The sequence below is a fragment of the Pinus tabuliformis genome, chromosome 6 (genome assembly GCF_031772625.1).
Source record: "Pinus tabuliformis cultivar Carrire ecotype Pingquan chromosome 6, CPIR1, whole genome shotgun sequence".
Lineage (NCBI taxonomy): Eukaryota > Viridiplantae > Streptophyta > Pinopsida > Pinales > Pinaceae > Pinus > Pinus tabuliformis.
Genome location: NC_142292.1, coordinates 1,205,147,374 through 1,205,160,441, shown reverse-complemented (window position 1 = coordinate 1,205,160,441; position 13,068 = coordinate 1,205,147,374).

Here is a 13,068-nt window from a genome sequence, read left to right as displayed (position 1 = left end):
TTTCTTTTCTTCTCATCATGAGTTTCCTTTACTACCCTTTCACCATTAGTAACCATTTCTTGTAGCAACTTATTCAAATTTATCTTCAATTCTTCCATCTTAGCATCCATGCCATTCATCTTAGCATCCATGCCATTCATCTTAGCTTCCATGCCATCAATATTAGCTTCCACACCATCCATATTAACTTGCATGCCATTCATATTAGCTTCCACACCATTCATCTTGGCTTCAGTTACCTTTTGTGAGATTGAAATTTGTTGTACTTGGTCTTGTAATTTTGGTATATCATGTTGCATTTCTTCCTATTCTTCATGAGTCATGCTAGAGGTTTCAGGTTTCTTACTAGGTGTTTCCATTTTCTTTCTTCAAGGAATCAATTAATGCTAATAATTCTTCACTATTCCTTTTGAATTCCTTCAAACTAATTTTTCAAACCAATCTTATGCAAAATTTAAAAAAACTACACACCTTTTTTTCACTTTCTAAGAGCTCGATATTGAATCTATTGTATCTCTATAACTGTAGATCTCAAATATCTGAAATTGTGTCCTACAACATCCCTTTGATTCTCTTTCTAACCTCGCAAGTCTGATCAAGATTGGATTCCCCAAGGAAGCATTATGTGAAATCTCCCACGATGACCTGATTATATACTAGTTCAGTAGAGTGAACTTGTATGACGTGCCACATGTCATTGTTTCGACATTAGTACCTACAACTGATATAAAGAAAACGACAGGCCGTCCTCTTTCTTAAACTTCTAACGAAATTTCAATCTGATGCTTAGAACAAAAGTTATGACAAGTTTCCTTAAGTCACCTGTTTGGAATGTAATTTGGGAGTCTGCAAAAACCCTAACTTTCTCAGGTCATATCTCCAAAACTATAGTGAGACAAGCTCTGAAATTCGGTCCCAAAGTTTAGAACAATTTTGGCTAAAATATTTCTTTTTTAGCTTCTGAAACGTCGCAGAAAAAAAAAAATTAAAAAAAAAAAAAAAAAAAAAAAAAAAAAAAAAAAATTAAATAAATAAATAAAAATTATAGTGAAACTTCCACGATGACCTATTTGGAGCTGCGAAACCCTATAATCCAAGCTCTGATACCAAATGTTATGAAACCAGCTTACAGAAAGATAGAAAAGATAGATAAACACCTTCAAAAGAAGCCTCTTCGAGGGGGAAACCTCCTTTACATTACAAAAATGAACAATTCTTGGATGATACCAATGAAAAGACCACCTTTCTATATATAGGAGTCTAAGGGGTCATAATATAATTAGAGTCGACATAACAATAATAATGTAAGGGCACAGTAATAACAATAGTGGGCTTCTATGGGGCACAATAATAACAATATGGGGACTACATGGGTACAACAATATAATAAGGGGGTTGTACTAATAAAAATAAAGGGTTACACTAGTAGTATTGGGACCTAACAACGTTTCAGTACCTACCAAGCCTCGACTGAGATAGTAGATTACATGCTCACATAAGGCATCATCTTCCTGAACCAGAACCATACCAATAGTTGATTCCACTTTAGCAAGATACAAGAGTAAATCTATACTATAATCAGGTAGACTCAACAAAGGAGCAAACGTTAATTCCTTTTCTAAAGCATCAAAATACTGTTGCGCGAAATCATCCCATTAAAATAAGACTCCTTTCTTAAGCAATCTCATAAATTTTTTTGTGATCTTGGCATAATTGGCTATAAATATCCTCAAAACATTTGCTTTTCCTTGGAGACTCTGAAATTGACGTATAGAGGACGGGGGAGGTAATTGAAGTATTTCCTCAACCTTGAAGGTATCTACATGAATCCCCTCTGTTGACACAATAAATCTCAACAATCGATCAAATGTTACTGTGAAAACACACTTATTCAGATTCAACCAGATTTTATAAAAATGATATCATTCAAAAATAGATCAAATATGTTTAGGATGATTAATTGTCTTTCAAGAACGATCATCTAAATCACCTAGATAGGCCTCGATAATGTGCTTGATATCATGAAAAGCATATGACATGGCTTGCTCAAAAGTAGAGCCATCATTTTTGAGGCCAAAAGGCATCTTTTTGTACGCAAATGTACCATAGGGACAAATAAAAGTTGTCTTGTGCTTATATTCTGGACAGATAGTAATTTGATTATAACCATAAAATCCGTCCATAAACGAAAAAATCTCATTACCCACACATTCATCAATAATCTGATCAATAAAGGGCGTGGGGTGATTGTCCTTACAACAAGCCTTATTTAGGTCCCTAAAGTCAATGCATACGTGAATCATTACTTGCTTTTTGTGTACGGGGACCAGATTAGAGGCCCACTTAGTTAATGGAATGTGGGTATATGAAACTTTTGTTAAGCAACTTCTCGACATCAGCTTTGATAGCTACTACATTTCTAGGGTTTACTGGTCGAAGTTTCTGACGAATAGGTTTTTCATTTTCATACATCTTGATCCCATGTTTGACTATAGATGGATCTATTCCAGGCATTTCCTCATCAGACCAATTGAACACATCACGAAACTCTTTGAAGAGATCGGTATAAATTTGAACTTCTTCAGGGGAACAGTTAGCTCCAATGAAGACATTTTCAATAATGTTGGGATTCCTAGAGATGTTCACTAGAACAGTTTGTGAGATAACAGACATATACCTTCGACAGAAAACTATGTTGGATCCAAAGGGTTTAAAACTACATGAGAATCACTAGTAGAGGGACTAGACAAACTTGATTCGACCTCCTGCAAATGAGGGAGAAAATACAAATGATGGTGCAAGTCATTCCATGGTCTTTCAACACCCGTCATTGCTTCTAGAATTTCTTCTTTAGATGGTAAGACAATATCTAATAAATCCTAAGCTAAATTCAAATGTAGAGTCCAGGCCAAAGTGACATCCCCATCTAGCTCCTCTGGTGAAAAAGGAGTCGGATCGAAGTTTACAGTGTTAGAAATAAATTGATAAGAAATTTCTACTGCACACATAGGACATGCCATTCCACCTACTTTCCCCTCATCTAATGTGGTGGTAGATGAGGGTAAGGGCCAAGGATTCAAAAAATAATGATTTCTAAAGAACTCTCTTCGAGAAGGTGCCTTGGAGGATGAAATAGCATTAATTCTAGTTGTAGGAGTAGGAAGATCAAAGGTGCCCATTAAGGAAGAGTACATTCCAACACCTAAATTCTAAATAGGTTGTTTGGGATTGTTGACTAACGGAACAGTAGAATCAGAAGTTGCATGGGCGCCACCTAGAGAGTAATCCAATTGATCAACCTTTACAATTCTTCCTTCATGAGGGAAAAAAAGGATGCGAAATAACGACGACACAATAACATCCATCTCATAAATCTAATTCTTGCCTAAAAGGAGGTTGTAATCTAGATTCACATCGACTATTTCTACTTCAATATTTACCACCTTTGCCCCAACACAGATGGGAAAGGGTGGAATAATCCAGTGCAACCTATGAGAATGACCATCAAATGTTGTCAATAGAGTAGGTGAAGGAACCACTTGAGGTGATCCTTCCAACATGATATGGACATTACACATGTGGAAGCTCCCTCATCGACTACTGTTCGGAAGATATTGGTCTTTTGATATGTAGACTTTATCTAGAAATCCATATGATGTGGGAGTCTCTTCTTGATGTTTGACACATTGAATGTATGCACAAGAGAATTTTTTGGATCAACTACTCTGATCGCAGTGAGTAATGAACTCCTTTGAGTGGGGCACGATTGGAGTACCTCTAACGCTGACATAGCTCAAGGACTCTGAGCCAGATATTCTACAATCAAGTAGTTCTAGGCTACCTTAGCATTAGGATTAATGGTTGAGCATTTTGTGGAGACTTTCGACATCTGAGGTATAGCTCAACAAAGGGCCTCTCGATATGGAATGGCTCTAAAGAATCGGGAGCAGACTTAGCCTTAGATGATTCTGATTCACCATAGTCACGTGGTCGTGTAGCGACGTCAATATGTGAACTCATCATATAAACATTTGATGTATTTTCCCCTTCCTGGTTGCCCCCTGCGGGGTACTAGTACAAGATTTCGTGCCAGCAAGTAACTCCTACCCTTGGGGAAAAGGGTTAGTTAAGAAAGCCTAGGAGCTAGAAGACCCATATTGAACTAATAAGCACTAAGCATTTTGGATCTTAGGGAAAAGATGAGTCAAATTATCTCCATTGCATAACTTGCATGGAAATTTTACTTTTTTCTTAGACTCTTTTCTACCCTCCTAGCATCATTGCCGAGATTATTTGCATTACCCTTCCCATCCTTGTTCTTTTTCCTACCCCGTCCTTTCTTCTTCCCATCAGATTGTTGGTTTCCTTTGGAGTTAGAATTTTGGAAGGAATTTATAGACGTAGGTTGAAAAGGCACAAACATTGATGGCGATGCCTACATAGAAGAAGCAGTTTGTAAAGAAAATTGTTGCAATTGATTTAGCAAGTTAGTTGTGATAGCATCGATCGATCCGACTAGCCCGTCGACATGGGGACCTGGCTTCATCTTGGCTATATAAACCTTGGACCTAAGATCATTGGGAATTTTTTTTTGAAGAACCCCATTCTGAGAATATATAGGTTCTAACTAATGGGCTCTAAAAATAGCCTCTTCTTCGGTGAACACACCGGAGAGCAACACATCCTTAGAGATCTCGGGTTGTAAAGATTTAAGAAACCATTCAGGAAGGAATTATTATGGAATATCAGCTTTAATGATCCACTTCCTTCTCCTCCATTCCTGGATGTCATCCAAAATGTGGGTTGCCTGGTCCTGGTGAAAATTAGGGAATAGCTCAGTTCTATCATCATAACGGATAGGCAAATGAAATGGTTCAAAAATATTGTAGCCAAATCACTGAAGGAAGTGAAGGTGCCCTGTGAGAGTTCAATGTACCACTTAGATACATTTCTAGCTAGGGTACGTTGGAATAATCTCAACCTGATTGAATCATCTATCAGGGAGTTTGACGAACACCATAAGTGGAAAGTGGTTACATGGTCACCCAAATATTCACCATCTTCCCTTCGAATTTAGGTATATCTGAGGGAAGTTTGGTTGGGATCGAAGGCCAGGTTGTGTTATATCTAATCCGATCATTAGTCAATTTAGAAATATCTGGCAAGTTTAACGTTTCCAAAAAAGGTAGTCATGGAGGACCCTGAGGATTCCAACCAGTCTGGGTGAAATTCCCAAGGTTCTGAAAAGAATACCCTGGATTTGTGAAGGCACCAGGTTGCCTAAAGTAATTAACAGAGCCATATGAAATATAAGGAGCTCCTTGTAGTCCTGAAAAAACCAGAGTTTGACCAACTCCTGTTGAAAATTTTTTGTATCCACTGACATTGCCCCCTAGAGAGGTATTAAAAGGAGAAGAGAGCCCTTGGTAAGTGTTCCATGCATGACCATAGGGAAAAGTTCTAGAATGAACTAACAGAAGAATATGACATATTCCCTTGTTGGTCGAAATAAGATTGATTCCCATCTCCAAGTCCACTAACAACAGGGTTTGTCCAACCTTGAAAAGGATTATAACTTTGACCCATAGAGGGAAACGATATTGATCCTAAAGATGGGTTGGAATGTGGTATATGACCACTCCCAAAAGGGAAACCCTCAAAAGAAGTTGACCCACTTGCCATGAAAGTCATATATGTGGAGGCTGTTGATGGAAAACTTAACGAAACTGAAGGAATTGTGCTAGTTGGCATTCCAAAAGGAAAAAAGCCAGTGCTAGAGGAAAAATCTTGGGTGCCCCCACTCGAAGATGGAATGGAAGTAGAGCCAAATATAACAGTGCTAGGAGTAATGAAAGGTATGGAAATCATTCCTCCTCATTGTACGAGTATAGGAGTTTTCATATTAGCAGCACTCATGGTGGATGCCATGCTCCCAACAATGGTCATCGAAGGAAGAGATTGAAATAAGGGCTCGAAGGCCTGTTGGTCGGAGTCTCGATGTATAAAAAAATTTCTGGGTGATCATGAGGAAGAGGAGAATTAAGAGTGAAAAGAGACTCAAGAAGTTCTTTGACCTCAATAATGTCTTCCAACTGGAAGATAACTCTAGAAAGGACTGGAGTGTTCCTCTCCAACTCTCTACATGTACAAGGTCTATCTTGTAAATTAATAACTCCAACAGGAGGATCAATCTTCGATGCCCCTACTGCCACTGATTGGAAATACCAGGGGTGTTTACCATGGTATTGGCCCATAGTAATGAGCACGATAATTGATATTTGATCCCGTCAAAGAAAAACATCAACATTATTAAGTAATTGGAATAAGGTATTAGCTAAGGCTTAAGGTATATAAGGAGATGGATATTCAAGTGTTAGGCATGTAAGTTTTGTGCTTTCTATGAATGAATTGATCTGAAGCAGGTGTGCACCTAGGAGTAGGGAAGAGACACAGATCTAAAAATTCTGAAGTATGGTAACATATGTACTTTCTTGATTTATCTATAAATAATATCTAGTTGTGATAGATATGTGGTGTTAATGATGTTGTATTGCTTTCTTCTCAAAGATGTACAAAAAGAACCCACCTAAGATTATGAATGACAAAAAATCTCAATAATATAAATGGCTGCTAAACATTGTAGATTTGTAGAAACTAGTAGAAACAACACCTGCTAAAGTCCTAATCTATGCCACAATCATAGTTGAATAACAAAAAGAAATAGTAATAACTCCAATCATCCATTGGAAACCATACATACAAAGAATAGTTTTTTTATAACACCTATGAAGGGAGCAAATAAATGTTACCAGTCTCCGTCTATGGGATGGGTTCTTGGCTATCCTCAAACGTCTTCAACTTGTGTAGAGTCTCTCTCCTCTATAATGTGTAAACCCGAAACAAATATGGTGTGCGAAAATGAAAATAATCAGAGTTACAATAGTGAGTGCAACAATGAAAATAATCAAAATTGAATAATGAATGGAAAACCCCTCTATTATTGAGTTATCCTCGAATAATGAGCAATAATAAATTATTATTAACCCCATTCTTGGAATAACCACTTGGAATATTTTATTATATTTGGTTAGGAGGGAAAAAGTATTTAACTTTTATTTAGAAATAATAAATAAACAAATTATTTATTTATCATGTCAAGTAATTGGTTAAGTGTTGGCTTACTGGGGCCTGACCCAGGTTCAGAAGTGATTTAGCCAAGAAAATCCCAATACTACTGGCCCTTTCGGCAACATTCCATGGAGCGCAGACTGAGGTCTCACCCGAAGTATTATGGGAGGGTGCTGGAACTAGGTTTCTACACCCTAGGGATGTCTTGATGAAGTTTTTGGAGGTTCACGGTCCGAGCCTGTGTGCTTGCACTACTCCGCGCAGCTATCTATCCTTCGCAACTTGTGACACTACCTCTGCGCACCTCTGTAAGGGCATGAAGAAAGTACTACCCTGATCTCTATTCTTACTCTACTATTATATTAGTACTTAACTTAACTTGTGAGGGCCCAATATTCTTATTACTTCATTCAACATTTAGGTAAGTGCGCGTAATCATAAACAATATAAATGCATAAAGATAAACAGAAACATAGATGCACAATATTCCGAATCAAACTTATCTTTATTAGTATTTATTTTCAAGTACAATCCCACTTACAGACTTGACTCCACCTTGCGCACTTAGCTGTAGGGGTCCACGCACTCGGCTGTAGACTCTGCTAGGCCTCTGCGCACTCAGCTATAGAGCCTCTTCCTACTACTATGACCCAATACACTTCAACTTTCCCCCTATGCTCTAACCATGCCTTCACATCTATCTATTACTTGCTTTCTTGCCAAAAACTGTCTTTACACTTAGAGCCTCGCTCTATTTATACAATCTCATGGTCAGCGAACCATGGGTAGGCCGACACAACTTTATATTAAATTACAATTCTTAGGGCGGATAACCCTATGACTCGATTATATAATTCGTGCTCCGTGCCCACACTTCACGGAGTCTTATAATACAATTGACCAAAACTCGGGCTTTAAGCCCCAAAACCTACTGTGGGGGATGCCATGCCCAATAGGCCCCCAACAAAATCATCGTGACTCATCCCGAGTCACTTTTCTGGTGCGGCGATCTTAGCATGGAGCCCCTCCAACTGTGCCTCTGCTGCACGAAGGTCCAAAATGCACTGCTCTACCATCTGTTGGATCCACTCCAGTCCTGCTTTTGAATCATCTACGTCTGACTCATGTCTCTTCTTTAGTACCGGCTTTTGGTGCTTGTGTTTATAGTCCCATGCCCTTGTCCAGCTTCTTGGATCACGAAGACTGTGCTTCGGTTGGTTAGTCAAATAACTTCCCACCCGTGTAGGGCTTCAAGCGACTGCCATTTACTTTTCTTGGGAAGGGTTCTCCATTAAGTTTGACTAGCTAGTCTGCGGCTTTCTTTGTGACCTATTTTACCACATATGGTCCCAACCAATGCATTCTGAATTTTCCAAGAAATTTTTTGAACCTGCCGTCATACAGCAGCACTAAGTCGTTTACCTTGAAGGTGCGCAACTTGATATGGTGGTCGTGCCAAGATTTCTCATGCTACTTTTGTACTTGCTGGTGAAATCCAGATAGAAATCATTCTTCCTCAAGTTTTTCTAATTGTGTGAGCCTTTCTTCCGGAGCTTCGCAGTCTGAGATGCCTGTGAGCGCTGCTATTCATAAACTAGGTACAATGTATTCCATCGGCATGACTGCTTCCATACCATAGATCAATCAGAATGGTGTCTATCTCATCAATTTCTTGCACATTTTCTAGTACGCCCATAACATAGTGGGTACGCGCAGGTCCCAGTCGTTTCGTTGCATGTTACATATTTTGGTCCACGAAATCTCCAGTATTTTATTGAATGCTTCTCCTGTTCCATTATCCTATGGTGGTATGGTGTACTTTTCTAGTGATAAACCTAGAACTCTTCGGTGAGCGCGCTGATGGTTTCATTCAAGAAAAGTGTTCCGCAATCACTCATTAATATTTTCTGGCAGCCAAATCGTGTCAACATGTTTTCGAACAAAAACTTTGCAGTCATGGAAACCGTGCAGTCCTTGACTGGTTGTGCTTCCGCCCATCATGTCAGGTACTCCATCGCGGTGATGATGTAGCGGGCACCCATCTTTCCTTGAGGTTTTATTGGGCCCACAAAATCAATTGCCCATTTCTCAAATGGCTACAATGTCATTTGTGGATTTAGTGGCATCTCGTCCCTTTGTGATGGTTTTCTCATCCTTTGACATATATTGCAGGCCTTACAATGCACTTTGGAATCCTGTTGTAGGGTCGGCTAGCATAAACTTGCACAAAGAATCTTTTGTGCAGTCGCGCATCCTACATAGTGTCCTCCTGTAGCACCCCCATGTGCTTCCATGAGAATCTGACCTTGCTCAAATTCAAGTACGTATCATCGCAATATCTCATCGTTGGCCATCTTGTAGAGGTGCCTTGCAATAACAAAAAAGTCCACCGCATGCACCACCAATTCCTTCTTCTGTTGGATTGAGTACTCCTTTCACATAGTCCCTGTTGTTAGAAAATGGATTATATCTTCGGAGTGTCTGTCTGTGATGCGTACTGCAAAGAGCTGTGCATCAGGTAGTCCCTCCAAATTTTTTGGTTCCTTGCCCGTCTCAATTTGTGACAAGTGGTCTGGTCCTACATTTAAGCGTCCCATCTTGACTATGACCTTAAAATCGTATTCTTGAAATAGTAGGAGCCATCTGCATATGCACCCCCCCAACACAGGCTTGTTCACCAAGTATTTCAACGTGGAATGGTTGGTATACATATTAAAATGTCCTCCAAGTAAATATTGTCGATATTTCTGGAGTGCGTACACCATTGCCAACCCCTCACATTCAGTGGTAGAGTACTTCTTTTCTTCTTTGGACAATCTTCAACTCGCAAATGTGATCGGGTGATCCACACCCTCCACGCCCTCCTGTGTGAGTATGGCTCCCAACGCGATACATGACATATCACATGTACATGAAATTCTATGTCCCATTTCGGGAAGGCCAAAATTGGCGCAGAGGCTAGTATCCCTTTAGGACATCCAAACTCTTCATGCAATCATCATTCCAATAGTATGTCACATATTTTTCAATAGTTTTTCCATCGGCACAGTTATTTGAGCATAACTCTTGATAAATTTCCTATAGTAGCCAGTGTGTCCCAATGTAGCGCGTAACTGTTTGACACTGCGTGGTGCTTCCAAATTTAGAATAACAATAATCTTCGTAGGGTCCACCATCAGGCCTTGTTTATAGATCACATGGCCTAGTAGGTTGCCAAAGGGAATGAGGAAGGTGCACCTTTTAAGGTTCAGCACAATCTAGTGTGCGTGGCAAGTATCCAACATCAACCGTAAGCTCGCTACATGGTTCTTAACTAATCCAAAGACAGTCCAATCATCCAGATAGACCTCCAGGAACTTTTGGATGTATTCTTTGAATGCCACCACCACTATGTGCGAGAATATCGCTGGCACATTCTTCAGTCCAAAGGGCACAACGGTGTACTGAAAGTAGCCCCATTCTGTTGCGAATGTTGTTTTAACACATATTTCATTAAATTTGGAAATATTTTATTACAAGGACAATGACTTGAATTGAGCTTTTTGGTTATTTTGAAATTCTAGATCCACCATTTAATTCCAAATTTAATGAAATATGTCTTTTTTGCTATTATCTTCTGATTCGATCTTGATTTGATGGTACCCTGAGAAGCCATCTATGAATGAGTAAGCTTCATAACCACCAACATTCTCCAATACTTCATCTATGAATGGTGTCGGGAATGGATCGTGAACACAGGCATCATTGAGCTTCCTTATGTCCACTCATATTCTTATTTTTCCTTTCTATTTTTTCTCTTGCACTACCATAGGACTCACCCAATCAGATTCTTCCACTGGTTCAATAATTCTGGCTGCGAGCATTTTGTCTAATTCGTCATGGACCTTTTCTTTATACTTTGGATTCAAGCGGTAAGGCTGCTGCTTAACTAGCTTCACATCCAGTTTCAGGGTGATCTTCATCATCCCTAAGTCGCCAATGATCACTTTTAAGTCTGTAATTTTGGTTGGGAACAAGTCTTGGTATTCAAGGAGTAACTCAGTGACCTTATCTACTGTAGCATCATCCCAATAGTCTCCCAGCGTTGCATACTTTGGCTCCCCTTCTGTGCCAATGTTTAACTGCTTTGTTTTTTGCGGTGTAGTGATGTCGGGATCCTCAATTGATGGTCCTCGAACCTCGTGACAACCTTCAGTTTCTGGAGTATCAATATTTTGGGGGTCTTCATCATCCTCCTCCACCTACACATTATAACATTCTAGGGCGCTGCTTAACTGGGTTGCCTATACTGGTTGCAGCATTTCCAATGGCTCCTTTGGTATTTTGAAGATGGTGGCTTTTACTACTTGCAGCACATCATCAACAGTATCTGACCACTGGTCTGCAAATGTGAATGTTAACAAGAATCCCTCACTTAAGACATTCCATTCACCTGTACCATGTTAGAGTTCAGTCTCAGTATACCAGTTCATAGGTATTACATCCAAGGTATGGTAGAATAAGCGTACACATTAAAGTTGTGGTTTTGTAGACCTTGGTCCATTTTGCGAGGTGCATTCATAGGTCATCTCATCCATCATATTTATCTTCTAATCATAACTGCGGCTTCCCAAACTGTAGACGCATCATCCTTCTGCATCTGCGCCAGTCCTAAAAACTTCCTTGATGTGTACCCCACCATCGTGCGGGTGTTGCGCACAGTACCCATTTCAATGCATCAAACCGCTGCTATTTCAGTACTGTGCTTTCAAATTTTCTCAAGAATTCATCCACCACTGTCAATCCATCATATGTCGGCCGCTCTTGTGCCTCTGTTGTCACACAATGAAGTGATCTAATCATCATGTTGCAATTCAACGTTGTCACTTTGTGCAACCGATTCTGCCAGCACTCTACTTCTTCGTCTGAATCCGAAGTGCAGGAGCTTTGGCGCTCCCACGAGATCCTCCCATCTATAGTCAGATTCACCCAATCCTGGTCTCGCGCAGTTATCTTGTAAATACAATCAAAATAATTGTCATGCACTGGTTCAGTGTAGCGTGCTCCTTCGGCTGGGTCCAGTGGGACTACTATGCATAGTGACTTTTTCTCGAAGATCATTTTGCGCTTCTTCAGATTGATGAATCCATTCATATCAGTGGCCCAGTCTATTCCTAACAATGCGGGATAGGGATTACTGTCATCGACAATCTCTATTACTTTGAAATCCGTTTGTGTGCTTGCGCCTTCAATATCAACTATTACCCCTTGCAACCTTCCAATGGGCAAAAAATATTATATTGGTTCGCCATTCATAATTGAATACGGGACCACTGTAATGTGGGCCTGCCCATACCATCCCATATTTTCTTCGGTAATAAATTCGCGTCTGAACCTAGATCTAGGATTACCTAATTCATTTCATACTCACCAATCTTTGTAGTCAACCTCAACTCCCTTCCAGTGCACAAGGTATGCTTCCCCAATTTCTGGACTATGGGTAGTTCTCCTAAGCCCATTCACCTGGTGATCATTTCATGTAGTCCTTTAACCACCTTGTTCTCATGCAGCAGTTTCATGCATGTTTCCAGAAAGGTAGTAAGCATTAAAGGATCCATTCCTAGCTCTGGTTGATCCTTACTACCTGAAGTGGAGGCCTCCGTGAATCTCTTCTTAGCTTCCATGAATATTTCCTTTGAGCATTCTAAGTCAAACTCAGGTTCCTTCGCAGGAGCTTTGCGAATGCACGTACTTTCCTCTGGCTGCTTCCCCTTATCCTCTCCCATGGTCGCACCACTTCTGAGCATCATGTTTACATTCGGGTCCTCCTCGCACAGTTCAGACCTCATCATTTGTATATTCTGAGTCGGGGGAGGCTGGAATACCCCTTTTTCATGCATCTTTGTGATCAAGGTAGGACAGTCTATTGTTTCATGATCAAACTAAGCACAATACGTACAG